Source organism: Topomyia yanbarensis, chromosome 2 (assembly GCF_030247195.1).
Source record: "Topomyia yanbarensis strain Yona2022 chromosome 2, ASM3024719v1, whole genome shotgun sequence".
NCBI lineage: Eukaryota > Metazoa > Arthropoda > Insecta > Diptera > Culicidae > Topomyia > Topomyia yanbarensis.
This window is the reverse complement of record NC_080671.1, coordinates 144194945-144215642: the sequence shown is the minus strand read 5'-3', so window position 1 is coordinate 144215642 and position 20698 is coordinate 144194945. Positions and strand designations below refer to the sequence as shown.

Here is a 20698-nt window from a genome sequence, read left to right as displayed (position 1 = left end):
TCATTTCGGGGATTACCATCATCTAAAGACTTCAGCAGTAGCATCCTGAACATATCCGAATACGCCAGGATCGCAGCTTTCAGCGCCACGGTTCGTATTCCATCCGGACCGGGGGTTTTCTTTGATTTTAGTCACATCGACGCTTCTTTGAGCTCGTCGTTAGTCACTTACCACTCGGCTGTGTTACCTCCTTCTTCTTCGTCGTACGGTGTCGGTGACCAGGTAGTTGAATCGTGATTCGGGAAGAGACCCTCAACGATTATCTTTAGTTTTCCCGGGTATATTTCAGCTGGTGTCGCAGACCCTCGTCTTCGTCATGACGACTCAGTACACGTCCCCCAGGGATTGGCGTTTATTTCTCAGCACAGCTACTTATGGCAATTGGCTTGCTAAGCTTGATCTCCCATTTTAAAGAGTCCCTACCTTCTCGAAACGTCGCTTGTGCACCTCTCTCACTCTCCGATCTTACGCTCTGAGTCCGTTTTCTGGATCTAAGACAAGCAGCGTGTAGCGTACTGAGCTACTCATTTAACCCGTAATCTGCACGCCGTCTACTGCATGGCCCTAGTTTTCGTTACATTGTAACGTCACAAGCCGTCCCAATCCTTCTTGCGCATCAACGTACTTGATTCCGTTGTTCGCCGAAGTAACTCAACAAAGAGGTTTTCGTTAAAGGCTTTCGTCTTCCACTTTAGCTTGCGGCCCGTCCTTCTTCGTGCTGCAGAATCGCCTGGTGGTCTCTATGGGGATACTTCTCTCACACTCTCCAGTCCATGTTCGCCGTCAATCAAGGACTACAGAATGTGGTGAAATTTCTCTCGGTACCGATATCCGTTTCGTGAACCAATAAGCTCCCAGCTCCTCGCTTCGCCGCGATCTACTTGTTATAGTCCTCGGCGGTTGAGCTAGCCTCCACAACGTGCCGTCAGGTAGGTGTCGAGTCTGCAGCCAATTTTCACTACAAGGAAATATTTTCACAAGATAACTTTTGCAAATGAAACTTTCATTTCATTTAAAATTTTAGGCATATTTTTGTTTAACATATTGATTTTTTTTAAAATTCATCAAAATATTTCGGGGGGGGGGGGGGGGTTTCGGCCCCAAACCCCCCCCCCCCCGCTACTACGCCACTGCCTAAATTATTTTGATTCAGTTCGTTTGTTTGAAGATGCCAATTTCTTTGTTTTACATTTTGAATTTCTTAAAACTAGGGGATTACCCAAGCAGAGTCTGGCATTAAATTGAACACTAAACTTGATGTTGCAATGTTTGTCAAATGATTAATCAGGTTGTTATCGTTTTGGAGAGCGGCCAAATTGTCCTATTGCTCCAACCAGAAAACTATTTCTTCTATCAGTGAGAGTAAATTGGAAGCTCATTGAAATGTTGAAATTTTGTTTGATAAAAAATATGTATTCACTTTAATGTTTTACCCAATAAATATGTATAAACAAAGAAAATTCTTGTAAGAGGTAAGGGCGGAAAAATGAGATCAATATATTATGTCATATTTAGAAAATCTTAAACTGAGAGAAAACTAAGATTTCAATTTGATGCTATAATCTAAATATGAATTCTACTTGTTGTAATTTTGTTGTTCGACTTTGTTCGGGTACACATCGAATTATTTTTATATAATGAAGCTAAGGAAATTTTTCGGCTACCTACATATGCAAGCGAAGATAATATGGCAGGACACGGGGCTATTATGACCGTGGAGGTGAATCAAACCTCCTCGATTTCTCAGAAAATCGCAAGGCTTTCTGACCAGTGAACTGGACACCACCCTCCAATCGGAATCGCTGGATCGACCACGGCATCCAACTGATCAACGTAGAGAGGAGCACATGTAGAATATCATGCCGTGCATATCCAAATTTTTACACTAAACAACACTAGGGCAAGGGCAAGCGCAAGACGGCGTCGAACGCGAAGCACCAATACAGGCGAAATGCTTTTGGTGCTGAAGCGAGGCGCACAATCCAGTGCTGTCTATAAGGCCTTGGCCCAAGAGGTGCTGGGTGAAGGCGCCCAGGTGAGGTCGTTAGGGGCGGAAATGATTCTCCAGTGTAAGCATCTGGACGAGTGCACGACCGCAGACGATGTCGTCGCAGCCGTCAAGGAGCAATGCGACGAAACAATCGAGCGGGCCTCTGTGCGCTTGAGAGGGGGACCCTCCGGCACCTAAGTAGCCTACCTCAGGCTACTGAAAGCAGATGCCAAAAAGGTTACCGTGATAGGTAAACTGAAGATCGGCTGGTCAGTATGCCCAATTAGCAACCGCCTTCAGTGGATAGGTGCTATCGGTGCCTTGAGTCCGGCCATAAATCGTACGAATCTAATGGTACAGAGAGGAGCAAACTATGTCGTCGCTGCGGCAAGGAGGGGCATAAGGAGCGGGGCTGCACTAAGGCGCATAAATGCCTTATCTGCACCGCTAAGAAGCAAGCCCGTAATCATTCTATGGGCGGACCTTCGTGTCCATTCGGTGAGGTAAATAAGAAGAAGTCGTGAACGTCAAACAGCTAAATCTTAACCATTTTGTAGCAGACCAACAGCTGTTGTGGCAGTCGGTCTCGGAGTCGAGGACAGATGTCGCCCTCCTATCAGACCCGTACAACATCCCTGCCGGCAACGGCAATTGGGAGTCTGTACAACGGGACGGTTCCCGGTTCAAGAGGTAATACACTCCTCCGCCGAGGGTGATGCGATTGCCAAGATCAATGGTGTGTTGTGTTGTAGCTGCTACGCTCCACCAAGATGGCCCATAGAACAGTTCAACCAGATGATCGACAGGCTCTCGTCGGACCTAGTGAGCTGGAAACCGGTAGTTATAGCGGGAGACTTTAACGCTTGGGCACTAGAGTGTGGCAGCCGCTGTACAAATAGCAGGGGCCAAGCGCTTGCGAAACTCGATACTGTGCTAGCTAATAATGGATCCGCTAGCACATTCCGTAGAAACGGGGCGGAGGCACGGATTGACGTAACATTTGCCAGCCCGAGTCTGGTTCCAGGCATGGAATGGAGGGTAGACGAAGGCTACACCCATAGCGAGCATTTAGCAATCCGCTCTAAGATCAACTATGGTGTGCAGCATCCGAGGGCGGGAGATCCCTGTCAGGTACGCGGGTGGAAGTCTAATCACTTCGACAGCGAAGCTTTCACCGCGGCCCTGGGACTGGATGCCAACACCGACAGTCTAAGCGGGGATGCGCTGGTAGCTGTTCTATCACGCGCGTGCGACGCCACTATGCCCAGAAAAACCCTTCCAAGAAACGGCAGATGTCCGGTACACTGGTGGAGTGCCGAGATTGCAGTTCTACGATCAGCCTGCCTCAGAGCTAGACGTAGGATGCAAAGAGCCCGCACCGAGGATGCAAGAGAGAACCGCCGTGAAGTGTTTCGAGCTGCGAAATTGGCCCTTAACAAGGCCATTAAAAGCAGCAAGAGAGCGTATTTCGACAACCTGTGTGAGAGTGCCAACGCGAATCCGTGGGGTGACGCCTGCAGAATCGTGATGGCCAAGACCAAAGGGGGCTCTTCACCCCCAGAACGGTCTCCGGTCCGGTTGGCGACGATTATCGAAGTACTCTTCCCGTCTCGAGCCACAAGCCCCTGGCCACCTGCACTACGAGACAGTGCGGTCACGGCCGAAATGGTGGCTCCGGTGACGAATGAAGAACTACTCGCAGTGGCTAATTCCCTAGCAATGAACAAAGCTTCAGGGCCGGATGGAGTTCCAAACAGCGCTCTCAAGGTAGCGATCATAGTGAACCCGAACATGTTCAGGCTAGCTATGCGGAGATGCCTTGATGAGTGCCACTTCCCCGATAGATGGAACAGGCAGAAATTGGTGTTGTTGTCGAAGCCTGGGAAGCCGCCAGGCGACCCATCGGCCTACAGACCAATCTGTCTGATCGACACGACTGGCAAATTGCTTGAGAGGATCATCCTCAACAGGCTAACGCCGTACGCAGAAGGTACGGACGGCCTGTCAAGCAACCAGTTTGGCTTTCGGAAGGGTAAGTCCACGGTGGACGCTATCAACTCAGTGATAAAAACTGCCGAGATAGCGATCCAACGAAAAAGGCGAGGCATTCGATACTGTGCGTTAGTGACACTTGACGTGAAGAACGCATTCCACAGCGCAAGCTGGGATGCCATCGCGCTCTCGTTACACCGGCTTAGCCTACCGGTGGGTCTGTACCAGATCCTGGAAAGCTACTTCCAGAACCGCGTACTGCTATACGAGACCGATGCCGGTTAAAAAAGGGTTCCGATTACCGCCGGAGTCCCGCAGTGCTCGATGCAAGGCCCGGTGCTATGGAACCTCATGTATGACTGGGTTCTGAGACTGAAGTTCCCTCCTGGGGTCAAGATCGACGTAACCTTGGAGGTCTATGGGGAGTCAATCCCTGAGGTAGAACTAACTGCAGAACACGCGATCAACACTGTGGAGGAATGGATGAGCGCGAGAGGTCTGGAGCTCGCTCAGCATAAGACGGAGGTAGTTATCGTCAACAATTGCAAGTCGGCACAACATGCAGTTATCCATGTGGGAGAAGTCTTGATCACTTCACAGCGAAGTCTGAAGTCTCTCGGAGTCATTATAGACGACAAGCTGACCTTCGGCAGCCACGTCGACTATACATGCAAGAGAGCATCGACTGCTGTTGCGGCACTATCGAGGATGATGTCCAACAGCTGAAAGGTGTGCGCCAGTAGACGTAGGCTACTGGCAGGCGTTGCCGTATCTATCCTCAGATACGGAGGCCCGTCATGATCAAGAGCACTGAGGATAACCAGTTACCTACGGAAATTGGAGAGCACCTACCGCGTGATGTGCCTCAGAGTGATATCTGTCTACCGCACGGTATCACACGATGCATCCTGCGTGATAGCGAGCATGATGCCAGTCGGGTTGGTCATCCGGGAAGATGAGAAGTGCTTCGAGCTACGTGGAAATAGAGGAGCCCGCAAGCGCACCAAGGTGACCTCGGTCGCCAGATGGCAGCGTGAGTGGGATAACTCACCGAAAGGTAGGTGGACCCACCGGCTGATACCTAACATATCGAGCTGGGTGGGCAGACCCCATGGGGAAGTTCACTTCCATCTGACACAATTCCTGTCAGGCCATGGCTGCTTCCGACAGTACCTCCACAGGTTCGGGCATGCGGAGGTCCCCGCCTGCCCTGACTGCCCATGTGTAGACGAAACTGCTGAACACATACTGTTCGTATGTCCTCGTTTCGACGTCGAAAGAAGAGCAATGCTTGACGTCTGTGGCTGGGACACAACCCCTGATACCCTTATTCAGCGGATGTGTCAATCGGTGGAGAAGTGGAATGCAGTCTCGACTGCAACCACCCATATTGTCTGTAGGCTACAGGGAATCTGGCGCAAGGAGCAACAGACGACGGGCACAACTAACTAGTGATTGGTTAGTTGGAGCGAAAAAGGCCGAGCGCAGAAAAGTGAGTGAATGGTCTGTTCATGCTGAGACAGGTTTGGCGCAGCGACTGGCGACCGCGTAAGGGGTAAACCCAGCCACCCCGAAGCAAGGCAGAAGAGTGAGTGTATAGGCGTATATGTGGACTGCTTTATGCCAAGATGGGAGGGTCGTAGCGTAGTATGTTGGAACTTACCTATAGATGCCTCGTGGCGTGGCAGAAGAGTGAAAGGGTGAGCATCCAAGGTATGTTAAGGATGAGCACCAAAGTCAGCCTCACATGGTATGTTAGAGGTGAGCACAAAAGTCAGCCTCACAAGGTATGAAAACGGTGAGCACCCAAGTAAACCTCACATGGTATGCCAGAAGTGGGGCCTAAGAAAAATGTCCCACATGGGATGCCAGGTGGAGCGACAGGGGTGTAATAGAGTGGTACGATTGAGAGTGAACCAGGTGATAGGGTGAGCATCCAAGTCAGCCTCACATGGTATGTTAGAGGCGAGCACAAAAGTAAGCTTAGCAAGGAATGAAAAAGGTTAGCATACAAGTCAGCCTCGCAAGGAACGAAAAAGGTGAGCACAAAAGTAAGCCTCATGTGGAGTGTTAGAGAGTGAATCAAGGTGTGACAGAGAGAGCACCCAAGTAAGCCTCATACAGGACGTATGAACGCGTGAGCGAATGTGAATGAGTTCATCAAGTACAGCCATTCCCCCAGAAGTAATACCGAGAGGTAGTCCCTGGGGGGAACAATGGCGGAGCCCAATGGAGTTTAGTCGGTATTAATGGCTGCGTCACCATTAGAGCCCGACACACCCCCAGTACACTCCGTGTGGTAGCTTGGCATCTACTAATAGCACGTGTACTGGGCTAGTACGTAAATGTATTCTCCATTGTAAAAATACACTAAACAACACTATATTTTTCGCGCACTGTTTTTGCACGCATAAAAGCACCGCAATAGCGCCCCGAATTTACCATTTATAGCGACCAAATTAAATTGGAGCGCTTCCTTTGTAAAAGCATAAAATTTATCGCCGTTGCGATAATATTGGCAGCCGTTGATTGAAGCCTGAACTCCGCTTCAGGCACTTACTGGATGCTGTTAGTAAAGAAATTTTTTTTTATTGAAACAGCTGTTCATTAAACCGGCGCTTTGTTTAAGTTTGTTATGGTTTTGATTATGGTGGAAACAGTACGCTATGATCACTCACTTTATTCTACCACGGCGAAACTGGGGACTTGGGTAGCGTAAAATTTTTGCACAAACCATAAAGTGATTTGCCATTTGGTTAGGTCCTTGCCGTTTGTAAATTGTACTTACTCTCACCAAACATCTCGCCAGATTCATAGCAGAGTTTTCCAAACGTGAGCCACAGCCGCAATAACGAGCGTTATGTTGACTTTCTGCCATCCAAAACCAGATGTCTCTGTTTCGGCACCAGAACCATAATCCCTGTTGCATAGTTCCTCGTTATGCTTTTACCACCCACTAATGTCGATGGAGACAGCTACAAACGTCAACTTATGCTAACAGATAACACGCATACATTACAATTTACACCCAGCTCTCTCTCTCTCGCATGGTCGAATCACCTGAAACAGCTGATGGTGACCAACTTCGGCATGGGAGAGAATGTTATGATGCTTTGCTGCTGGTTGCGATCTGTGCTTTCTATGCTTCACACTTTTACCGTAATAACAAAATTCATGCTTTGCTTCTCTGTCGACGGATGGCGGTATTGGTGCAATCTGTTCGTTCGCTCTTTCATGGTTTGCGTAGCGATGGAAAGACAGCCAACCAGCAGCCATGATCGTCATTTGCTGCTCGGTTCGCTGTCAGTTGGCAAGGAGAGTTGAAAGAAAGTGTTAAACACGGTCCCACGGACGGCCAAGTGCAATCGATTGCCCTGTGTGTTGTACAACAGCTGAATAACTTTTTTCATCTTGGTTTGTGATTGTTGGTTTTTAACTGATTATCAATATTAAGGCAGGTTGGTGTAATTTAATCCCTTGATTTATGAAAAATGATAGCGAATATGCGAAAACCGAAGAAAAAGTGTCCGAATGTTACGAAAGAAGACAGTGAAAAGTGATAATAAGTGCAAGGAAAAAGAGTTGCATTCATTTTGTGTTTTATTTTCCTGCTTGAAACATAAGAAGGCCAAACTGCACAGATCTATGGGAAGAGCGTGAAGAAAATTTCCTTTGTTGTCGCAGTTGGCCCGTCGTCTGTGTTTCATTTTGCTCTCTTCCGGAAGTTCTTATAAACATTATCGATTCGTGTGTGTTGTGTGCGCCTGCTGTTCTACTTTTTCTGCTGGGCTGTGATGCTGGCAGTGGGAACTGGTCGTAAATAATTTAACACACGGTAAATTTTCAGTGCAAGGCCCGCGTTCGCATAGGTGTTCTTTGGTTTGGATTCTGTATAGTGCTAGTGCAGAGACTGAGCATCTCAACAGCCGAGGAAACTTCAAACCAGTTGGATTGAGCAATCAACGTAAGTAAGCGATAATTCCGAGGTGGCTGTGTTTGGATAAGTTTATTTTGCCACATAACTAGAGAACATACAAAAAGCTGTTCACACGAGGTAGGGTGTCGCGTGTTTGCTTCTATACGAGATAAAAGTAATTTAACAGCTGAGCAATGTTGAGTACGTATAGTAAATTGATTAGGTATATGTAAATTCAATAAATTCATAATTGCACGAAGAATTTGACATACTATTGTGTAACATACCGTGTAACACACAAAACGTCCCACAATTTCTTATAGCACTGCATTCCGATTGGAACATAGTTCTAATTTTGGTGTTGCTTTTCTATCGTTTCATTACAATACAGTAATGACGCATTTTGATGATAAATTCAGGGTGACAAAACAAGGATATGAACAAAATCGAGACATTTTTTTCTTTCTTTTTAATAAAGCTGAGCTATTCAAATATTTTTTTAGTCCATGAATATACTACCCTCATAATCTTGTTTATCATGTAGTATAAATTTCCCTTAAGGGAGTCCGGTTAAAATAAAAAAAAATATGCTTTTGCTTTCGCATATTTTGCATCTATTATATAAGAAAAATATGCCTTTTTTAATTAAGGGCTCATTTTAAATAAAAATTGCTATTTTTCACGAAAAAATTCGCCTTTTTATGAGTAAACATGCCCTTAAATGAAAAATTATCTTATAAACTCAACGTAGGGGTTAGGTATTTTTAACCTAGAATGTGTATGCAAAGTTTGAAAGAAATCGGTTAAGTAGTTTTTGAGTGGCAGATAACAACGAAAATCATGTTTTTTTTTTCAGAGACGTTGTACAAAAAGCTTCGTCATCGAATAGATGTACTGAAATGTACAAAAGTTTTTAAAAATTTGCTTCGCGCAAAGTCCTAAACAAATTCGCAAAAAAATGTGTTTTTTTTTCACGCTGAAACCTTTACCCTAAATGAGTAAAGTACAACTCCTTAGAATACTTTTCCAAATTTTCATAGACATCCGAGCAATAGATCGAAAGTTGCAGCACTTCGAAGCGCGCCTCGTCTACCAAGAGCAGTGGTAAATTGAAATTTGAAACTCGTTTATCTCGAAATGTCGTTTTTCCAAAAATGGCGTGATCATGGTTGCCGAAAATCCACTCAACCGATTTTCTTAAGTTTTTCTCAAACTGTTCGTAATTATTTTTTCTCATACCTCAACGATTGCTGGGGTGGGTGCATCAGGGCATCATACGAACCGTGTCTTGGATTAGGGTACGTGGATCACCTGTCTCTAGTCAGAGGGTAATAATGTCTGCACTGACCCCCTAAGTGCCTTAACGAGTATTGCAAATGCAGCTATTCAAACTTCTGGATTTTATTGTTGGAAGGAGATTCTTTGTCCCTGTGGAGTGCGCATAAGAACGTCTGCTTATGGATCCAACCCTTTTTGACCCTTCATACAGCAATGAATTGAAAGTCGTTTGCGAGCAATATTTGGCTTTGCTGTTAAAATCAACTGCAGCCACTGGCGTAGCCTTTGCACTGATGGTGGGTTCACATCGTCACACAGTGATTACCTTCCATACAAAAGTCGGACAAAACCTCAAAAGTGGCCCAAATTTGATGAAAACTTCATATCAAGGTAATCTTGTGACGCTGAATTCAAATTTGAAGTTAATTTTTTGTTTTTTGTTGCCTCACAATTTTGTCACTTAGGGTGGTTCGAAAATTCAACATTTACGAATATAAAGATAGTGATCTTTATATTCGTAAATGTTGAGTCCGAAAATACATTTTCAAAAAATTAGGTGTGGTTAATTTTTTAGCAGAATACACATTTTTTTCAATTTTTGATCATGATAAAACACATCAATAAATTATATTACGAACCCTGGGTAATCAAAGGCTGCCATGCGTCTCCTTCAGACATACCGTGAAAAATCACCTTTTTTCATACCTCGGGGCAGAAAGGGGCAAAGCAAGATATTCATTTTCGGAAAGTACACTAATTTTCAACTATCATGAACAACAAGTGATCTTTCCGAACTGTTTCAAAAAAAGTACAGCCACTTTGAACATCATAACATTAATTTATTACACGATTTATTATTTGTTCTTCATGTCTGAGCGAGAAAAAAGGCTTGCATCGACTAAATCGAATGGCAGCTATAAGTCCAGCGAATAACCTTTCTAATGAAACCAGGTCGATCCTAATCGGAATCTTAACTAAAAAGATATATTCATTTTAATAACTTAGGTTTGAAATCAGTTTTTCTCAGAACTCATCATCTATTTCACCTTTGAAGTTCTGTAAAAAATCGAACTTTCGTCCTCAGGGTTTAATATTTTGAGAAGACTCTATTTAACCTGGTAAGAAACAAAGAAAAATGTTAAATTATGAAAAATCAAAAATAAAATTTTGAGGTTTTGTCCGGCTTGGCGACACTGTGCGTCATCATCATCACATCATTATTAATTTATATAATATAAATTTCTGTTCTATTGTTCAAAATAATTTTTAGAGCTGAAAACATTGATTCGGTGAAGAAAAGGAAAAAATTATTATTTATTCAACTAATCGTTAAGGTACGAGGAATACTCCTATACTAATGCAATTGTTTGAGTTTTGGAATTTTAATTGATCTGTTGGACTTCCATCATGATCACCGCAATCCTCTTAAATAAAAAAAAATATTTCGGGGAAAAATCAATATATTTGTACTATCAAAATACTATAACTTTGATGTCATCAAATCATTGCTTCATACCTTTACATAAATTCAAAAAGGTATGTAATTCCTTAGAAACACTATATGGGATATGTTTTGTTTGACCATTTCATGTTCCATTAATGTTGGAAAAAATACACGAACATCTACCGATTAGACACCGCCAAATATGTTCGACGATGTCAACTGTTCGGTTCTCAACCGGGAGAGCACAGATGAAGCGACGATTGTAGAGCGACAGTGTATGAAATATAACAATTACTTAGACTTCCATAATCAGAAATAGTTCCTTCTGTGACCTTATTCTTTACATTTCCCAATATTATGTCTGATATCAGCGGAGCTGATTTCTTGCATCTTTAATATGGGATCAGTTTTTTATTACAAACTTCCTTCGAGATGATTATAATGATCTACTAAAACTCGAAATGTCACTATGTAAGCGGTGTGTCTATTTAGTGTGCCTATCTATAATAAAGGTGAGTGAGATGGTCTTCAAGCTCAGTGACGTTGATTTCAATTAGACTGACGTTAGTTTTATTATTTGGTGGCGGCACCCCTTCCTACAGAGAACAGTGTGTGCAATCGGAAACCGTTTCATTCAGTTGTTTTTCATTTTTCTATTTCTTCTCGCTCTGTGTCTTTTTTGCTCCACAGAATAATGCAATTGGTGTGATGGTGCAATTGGCCGCTGCTTCTTGTGAAACCCCACAGCGACGCCAACGACAACCACGACGACGGTGACGGTGAACGGCTACGAAGGCAACCGATGGTGAGCGGGTAAATTTGTGTTGTGCACATCGGATTGGTAGGCTATAGCTATACATTGAGCACCGATCGTAATAATCTCAATACGTCACGATCTATTGGAGTCTGTGCGCTGAATTTGAAGTGTACTGGTGCTCTGGTGTAGACTGGTCAACCAGCGCTGGAGGCGGCAAGATGATGATGATGATTAAAATGGAGCAAAAGTAGAGTGCAAAGGCGAGCAGAAGGCAGAGAAGAGTTGATATTTTTGAAGCTTTTGGGGGCTTCGATGATCTGTGTAATCACAGCCAAGTGAGTGGATATAATGTGCTGAAATAACAAAAGAAAAAATATAGATGAGAAAAAAATATGATGAAAGAGAAGTTTTTTCCGATGAAGAGAGGTCGACAGTGAAGTGAAGAGAATAATAACTTGTGGGGAAGAAAGGGCGACCATTGAGTTTTTAGTGTCGGCGGATCGACAGTACAGAGTACATGGAATAAACTGTTTATACTGATTCTTAAATCAAAGGTAAGTTACTTTAGATAGGCTCACTAAAGAAGAAACTGAAATCGATGATTTGATTTCAACAATTGACATGGCATTTCTTCTGTAACAAAAAATTATTCCCAACAATTAAAAGAAAATAACACTTATTAGCTTTAAATCGACATTTTTAACTAATGGGCTAAGATAATAGGCCATGATATTTTTGTAGATTGTCCATTTAAGAATTATAGAACGTAAGGATACCATTATCTGATTCTGATTTAATCTTCGTTATTAAAATAGCCAAACAATAAGCAATACCTACAACTATATATTAGACTGTCAGCAATATATGTAGGCCTTTCACATCGAAATCCGAACACAGTTATAGAATTGCTACTGAACCAAACTACTGCCGAATACGTTGCTCTTGACTAATACATGTACAAAAATAAATTGTAAATATTGTAAATCTACAGGAGGTTTTAGTATCCAAGATGGCGTCGTCTGAGTCACCACGTAGAAAATTTACCTTCAGCAAATTTCCAATTTTACGATAAAACGTATTACTATAAAAAGTTCAAGTACCATTTTTAACCTGACTGTTATACTGCATTAGTCGAAGAGATGCTCTTGTTCAACTAAAACGCAAAACAAAATTTACTGAACAGTATCTTGTATGGCAAGCTATATGTTCTCGTGGGTTTAAATCTCAGACATTCGTAACCACAGGTACCTTAAATGGCAAAATACATGGGCAGGAATGTTTCTAAAAACGATTGTGGGTTTTTCCATGCAATTATTAAAGTTTGAAAGAAATCGGTTAGGTGGTTTTTGAATGGCAGGTAACACCGCAAATCATGTTTTTTCCAGAGACGTTGTGCAAAAAACTTCGTTACCGAGTCGTTTGTCGATATTTTTGCATTGAAAAATTACAGCATGTTATTGAAATGATACACTATAATGTACAAAATTATTGATAAATTTTCTTCACGCAAACCTCTAAAAAATCACAAAAAAGTGTTTTTTTTCGTATTGAAACCTTTACCCCCCTTAACGAGGAACGACCAAGTAGTTTTGTCCCATGAAGATGATGCAAATGTTGCATCGAAACGTCGAAATAGTCCAGTAGTGTCCAATGAAATGCAATTGGCAACAGCCCAGGTTCTATTTCTGGACATACTTCTTTTGGGATGTGTTTTATGAGGCGGTGGTGAGCTATTTTCGTCCGCGTCCCTTATCACTTATTTTAAAAAAAGTGATTCATCAGCAGTGATATCTTGTAAAATGAACCACCTCAGCTTTGCAACTAATTTTTTCCTATCTTTTTTAGTGTAAATAATTATGCAGTCTTCATGTCCTTATATTCTGAATTGCACACATTTTTACATTTCTTACAAAAGAAATGTATAGGATTCGCTCAAACTTTGACAACTTTTTCCGAGGCCCGGAGGGTCGAGTCTCATATACCAATCGACTCAGCTCGACAAATTGAGACAATGTCTGTATGTATGTGTGTGTGTGTGTATGTGTGTATGTATGTATGTACAAAATGTCATGTAATTATCTCAGCAATGGCTGAGCCGATCTTAATGAAATTAGTTTCAAATGAAAGGCCTAACGTTGCCATTTGACACTATTATTTTTGATTTTCGATATGTTGTTTACTTTCTGAGATATGGGCGATTTTGTCAAAACACAGCAGGTTTTTTGCAAATAACTTTCAAACAATACAATATTGTCCCACAAACTGCACATAAATAGAAAGCTTGTAAAAATACCTTTCTAACAAGCTATAGACTGTCTAAATCCGTACACGAGCGGCGGAGATATTAGACATTTTGTATTTTTAGTCCTCGCTTACCAATTTCCACTAACTAAAAATGAGATTGTTTCATACAGAGTATTGCTTTACTGGTGTTTTAGGGGCAAAACTAAACCGATTTTGAATATCTGGGTATGAAAACACATCTACGTGATTCAAGGAATTCGATGTTGAGAACATTTTGTGAATTACCTTTATAATAAATGAACTATTTCTCAAAAATCAATATATAAGTTCACTTCAAAGACAAAATAATGCGTTGATAAAGAAACAGTGAGTTCTAGTATTTATTCCTTGGATTAGGCATTGCGTTCAATCATGAGGTAAATGTTGGATGGTATATCAATACACAGATCAACAAGTAATTCACCTAGTAGTGAGATAAAAGATTTCTAATATAATTATACTTGTGGCGTCACCGAAAGCAACTGTATGTTTGAAACCCAAAAATCTAGCGAAAATTTAGCTCTTTTGCAAGATTTAGGTTATACTGGTTATGGCGCAAAAAGTACTACTTACATTATTTATGATAAGAATGTAACAATCAATATATCATAATAATATACCTATACAAATAATGTCACTGCATTAACCATCATTTGCCATTCCTCACACGCCCCCCCCCCCTCATCTCTCTCTCTCTCTCTCTCTCTCTCTCTCTCTCTCTCTTTCTCTCTCTCTCTCTTTCTCTCTCTGTCTCTCTTCTATCGCATCTATCTAGCTATTTCTGTATGCATTTCTAAGTTGTGTGATAAGATCTTCTGCCAATCTGAAATATTTATTAGTTGTAATTGCGAAGGTTTGAGAAAACAAAACTATTTTTTGTCTGCTGCTACATCAACTCAACTTTAATTCAATTGTATTCATTGCCTGTATCTACACTATAATTAAGGAAATTCATGGCTATATCAGTAAAATATTTGGCTTAACTGGGTAATATGAAAGTTTAACGATGGAAATTTTTAAAAGAGACATTCCACGTGCGATATTTAAACTATTCGTATCTCCATTGAATTTTGAATGAAATATATACTCAAAGACTGAAAGCTGAAGCCAGGATTTCGAAGACAAAATACATGAGAGGAAGAGGTTCTAGAGACGACAATGTGAACCTCTCACCCGAGTTCGGATTGACGGTGACGAAATCGAGATGGTCGACGAATTCATGTATTTGGACTCACTGGTAACCGACGACAATGATAACAGCTGAGAAATTCAGAGACGGATCATAGCGGGAAATCGTGCCTACTTTGGACTCCAGAGGACGCTCCGGTCGAACAAAATTCGCCGCCGCACGAAGTTGATTATCTTCAAGACGCTGATTAGATCGGTGGTCCTCTACGGCCACGAGACCTGGACTATGCTCGTGGAGGACCAACGCGCCCTTGTAGTTTTCGAACGAAAAGTGTTGCGTACCATCTATGGTGGCGTGCAGATGGAAGACGGAACGTTGCGCAGGCGAATGAACCATGAGTTGTATCAGCTGCACATTCGTTGTATTGGTACGAACTTTCATGAAAAATAACGGTTCAAAAACCAAAAATATCCACAAATTAGATCCAGGAAAAGAAGTCCCCAAAGTACCCACTCTCGATGGGGGATGCAACTATAATATGTCTTCTAACTTATCGTCGTCCATATTTGGATATACTGACTAGTTTGAACCATTTCCTTTTCACAATATTGGCCTGTATAGGACTTATTTATCCATGTTTCCTGCACGAGAATTCCGAACGAAACAATACAAACACGGCTTTTATGCAATCGACATAGCCTAGACATTTCACACTATTTACTTCAATGCAAATAAAAACTTTGAAATATCTACCTGTCTCACTCGCGAATCGCATTCTCCCTCTGTCGTTCTCTGTTCAAGGGGCTTGAAAGCACATGTGACCTTATCTCACTTTACTATTTTCAATTGCGCGTTAAAATACTGGACCAGTAAATTCTGTTCTGCACATAATTTTTTTTCGGGAATATGTGACCAAAAAGTAAACTTTGAATTCGTCAAGTAAAGAAGCATGAAAACAAAAAGAATAAAACCAAAAAAAGATGGAAGCCCTAGAAAGTCCATTGAATATTTATTAGCCTTTTATCAGAAGATGGGATTTTCAAAAACATTTCAAAACTTTCTGATGCAATGGTTTTCAAATTCGTACAATCCGGTTTATTCATTTTCTTTATTCAAAAATGTGTTTGGCTTCAAATATATGACCATTTCATTTTAATTAATTATTTCATTCCGCATCTTTTAAGTAGTTTTGTTCATCTGCGTTCATTTTACTTATTTTATTCGTTTCATTCTTTGGATTCACTCTGATCAGTTTATTCTTTTTGTGCATTTTACTCATATCATTCATTGTTTTCATTGTATGCATTTTATTAATTTTTCCCAGTTTATTCATTTTGTTCAGTTACTTCATTTTAATAATCTTACTACTTTTTCAGTTTTAATCATTTCATCCAAATAATTTATTTGATTCAATTTATTTCTTTATTTAATATAATTTAATATAATATAATTTAATATAACCTTTATAACCTTTTACTGTTGTTCAATTTTTCATTTTAATCAATGCATTTAATTCTGCTCATTTTCTTCTCTTTATTCATTTTATCACTTCAGCTCATTTTGTTTATTTGATTCGTTTGTTTTATTTATGCATTTCATTTATTTTTTACTTTAGTCATTTTGTTCATCCATTCTTTTTATTCATTTGATCCATTTCATTAATTTGATTCATTGTATTCACCGGATGAATTAAATCAATTTGATTCATTTAATTCATTTAATTCATTTGATTCATGTGATTCATGTGATTCATGTGATTCATTTGATTCATACGATTCATTTGATGTATTTGATTCATTTGATTCATTTGATTCATTTGATTCATTTGATTCATTTGATTCATTTGATTCATTTGATTCATTTGATTCATTTGATTCATTTGATTGATTTGATTCATTTGATTCATTTGATTCATTTGATTCATTTGATTCATTTGATTCATTTGATTCATTTGATTCATTTGATTCATTTGATTCATTTGATTCATTTGATTCATTTGATTCATTTGATTCATTTGATGCATTTGATTCATTTGATTCATTTGATTCATTTGATTCATTTGATTCATTTGATTCATTTGATTCATTTGATTCATTTGATTCATTTGATTCATTTGATTCATTTGATTCATTTGATTCATTTGATTCATTTGATTCATTTGATTCATTTGATTCATTTGATTCATTTGATTCATTTGATTCATTTGATTCATTTGATTCATTTGATTCATTTGATTCATTTGATTCATTTGATTCATTTGATTCATTTGATTCATTTGATTCATTTGATTCATTTGATTCATTTGATTTATTTGATTTATTTGATTTATTTGATTGATTTAATTCATTTGATTCATTTGATTCATTTGATTCATTTGATTCATTTGATTCATTTGATTCATTTGATTCATTTGATTCATTTGAATCATTTGATTCATTTGATTCATTTGATTGATTTAATTCATTTGATTCATTTGGTTCATTTGGTTCATTTGATTCATTTGATTCATTTGATTCATTTGATTCATTTGATTTATCTGATTTATCTGATTCATTTTATTCATATCTTTAATTTTATGCATTTCATGTTCAGTCATTCGTTTTATTTCATTCAATTTGTTAGTATGAGTCAATTTATTCTATTAATCTTATAACTATTTCTAAATATAATCTTAATTTTTATGTAATAACCTAATCTAATTTGATTCGTGTATTTGGATCAAAATTATAATGATTTCCATTAATTTTTCTACTCATTTTATGAATTTAAAAACCTATTGTTCCATTTTTTGCTTTACTTTTTTATTTCGGTCGTTTTGTTGATTTCTATAATTTATTCAGTTTATTCGAGATTTTATTGGTGCAAGACTAGAAACTGTTTTCATCCCACCTCTAATTGGGTGCCTACTTCTCGTGAGTTCTGCAAACTAATCCAATAGTGAAATGTGTAAGAAATGTCTCATCGCACTGCTAGGTGGATTAAATCGGTTTTTGCATGTAATTTTAAATGTTCTTTGATTTGATGGCATTGTAAGGGAACACAAATTCGCCGGTTAATGCCAATCGAGGTGACATTTCTTTATTTGTTTAGTGTTTATTTGACCAACTAGGAAACTGATCCACTGGGTATTTAATGTGCGTGGAGAATACGTATGGTCTTGTCTGAGTGAATGACTTTTGAATTATATATGAGGGTTGAGAATTGACAATTCATCAGAAGAATTCAAAACCAAATACCAGTTTTCGGCGGACATATCAGCTCATATGACTGTCATATCAATTGGATTAGTTTTAGTCTATTAAATCATCAATAAATTATAATTATCTCTCATTATATTGAGTACACTCAGGTTTTTTTTACGCGGTTTCTTGCGCAGTATTTTTTAGCGGTTTTTATGCAGATTTTTGAATTTACGCGGCCTGTATCCCCCGAGTAAAAAAAACTGAGTGTACTTGCATATGCTTTGAGGGGTGGTACATTCACTGTATTACTGTCATATTTCTTCATGACTATAAAAATATTGTAGCTTGATTATTGACCAACAGTCAAGTTAGTTTCTTTTCGTTCTTATTATTTTCATTCTTGTACTAGAAATTAGCGTAAAAACACGCACATGTCATCTGTTGTACATCCGACTGTTAGTCGTTTCAGGTATTTCGGTAGCACTTATTTTACACCGTCTAAAATGAACCTCAGATAGCATCACAAAACGCGCGAATTATTGTAACATAAGAATCAATGGACCACAGAGAAAGAAGGGAATACATAATTGCCATTAATAATAATAGCAAAATTTGTACACAATGAATTATGCGTGTATTACGAAACCTTTGATTACATAGACATATCAATAAATGTCCCGAGACACTAAAAATAATCGCTCGTATTGTTTTTAAATGGCCGTGTTTCGCCGGAATGAATAAGCAAGGAATAATAAAATCATCCACCTCCCATTTGCCGCAAACACTCTCGACTGTCGGCTATCTGGATCTGAAGTTGCTTTTTTTTACAAATCCAGCTGTTCAAAATTAATTCAATAAGCAATAAATCTATCATAAATTCTCGGCAGCTGGATGCCCAGAGCAATAAACACATGATGACACTACTGAAAGTTGCATAGATCGTATCACTCATCAAGGTGAATCCAGATTTATATAACTCTTTACCCTATCCTACTCACAAAAACTCCTTCTCGTGGAAGATGCAGTGGTATACACGGTCTCCATAAATACTTTTGTTACACTAACATTCTTTCCCTTCCTCGATGACTGTAAGGACGTGGCCGGTGCCGTTATTAGCATATCAAAGTATAGAACTCCCGAAACGTGCACATTGAGAGTGGATAGCTACTACCAGGATGACAGGCCCCATTCGTTGATTTTCTGTGTAATTTCTCTTGTTCTGGTCAATCACAGAGCATCAACTACGAATTGTACGGTCGTCATTCTCATGCTCTTCTTTGAGATGTGTTTTATGCAATCCAAAAAGTTCCAGTTCTATCTATGGAGCGATTTTTGCACAACATTTATTTTTCGAATTATTTTTCTGTCGGATATTACTGAAAAATCTTTTTAATCTGGATGTTTTGGGATGCTCAAGATGACGCTGTTTTTACTGAATTTTTATGTTGCCAGTGTTAATTTTTTAAATTCTTTAACAGCCAATCTTTGTATATTTGTGTGAGTGATTCAGAACCAACAAACCAAGTTCATATTTAGTATGCCGTTTCCGATCAGAAACACATAACAAAAACATTTTAAAACTACATCTTGGGCTGTTTTTTGTTATAATTTTCTGTTATTTTAACTACTACTGAGTCCAGATTTATAATACAGCTTTCTACAAAAAAAATCCATTCCGTTATAATGTTGTGATTGCATTCTGGTTGAGTTACTACAGCATTCAATTGAGCAGTTCTGTTCTGAAAAATGTTAATAATAATTATCCCAATGGGCAAGTAAAATTATTTCTCTGGTAGTTGCGTTGTAGTGCACAAGATTTAGAATATATAACGAAATCGTCGTAGAATACGAGGCGGTTGATTTATGCATTGACATTAGAAATCAGGACTGATTCTGAATATAAATGTCGTAAAAGATTCGGTAATAAATGTCTTTAACATTACGTCGCCTCCGCGTGAAGATTTGTTTCGATCTTCTTAGTAGCTTCCCTACTCTCATAAAAATTTCTTCACTCGCTATCTTTAGCGCCATTGATCTCATGAAGGCATTCTATAGTCGTCCAACCCATCTACATTCCAAAGAAGTTCGCCGAAAAGGTTGTTACGCTCCATCGATTTTACAGAAAAAGTCGCAGCCAAGCGTGTCAGCGTTGATCTGCGGAATTTATTTCCAACAGCATCGCTATCCCGAATCCAAAACAACACAGGCCACTGTTTACTTTTAGTGTTATCTCCCTTGCTTGTCGTGTTTAACCCAGGCCCGTAGCCAGGATTTTGTTTCGGGAGGGGCTTAAAAATTATTGCATAAATGTATTAATTCTGATGACTTGAAACAATCACTGGAAACTGAACGTAATTTGAAAAGTTCTTAGTGAAAAAAATTCCAAAAATAAGACAATAGACACTAAAAACCCTAATAATATGTTGCCTGTTACAAGAAAGGCTATAGTGCATCGACGAATTAAATTTGATTATTTTTGATTTACAAGTTAGAAATTTCTCTAGTTACAAAAATGAATAGTCAAGAGCTCAAAGTATTAAGGGCTGCTTGAAAATGCTACGCTGCATGCTACGCTGCTTGAAAATGCTACACATTCGATACACCTTTACAATTTGTAGAAGACGCTAAATTGGAATGAGTAGAAAAATATCCAAAAACCCGTCTCACGAAACTTTACACGCATTTGCTAATCAGAAGAACGAAACCAACGTCAAGGTTGTCCCCATG

The 20698-nt window shown here is 39.5% G+C and overlaps 1 protein-coding gene across 3 annotated transcripts in view; it reads left to right on the top strand.

Annotated features, from left to right (window-relative positions):
* The first annotated feature begins 7272 nt into the window (after positions 1 to 7272).
* The window catches only part of LOC131681609 (solute carrier organic anion transporter family member 5A1), a 194511-nt gene continuing 181085 nt past the window's right edge, over positions 7273 to 20698 (top strand). For all 3 annotated transcript variants that reach the window (XM_058962503.1, XM_058962501.1, XM_058962502.1), the window contains exons 1-2: positions 7273 to 7946; positions 11311 to 11931. The gene's annotated coding sequence lies outside the window, so the exon portion shown is untranslated. The remainder of the gene's footprint in view (positions 7947 to 11310; positions 11932 to 20698) is intronic.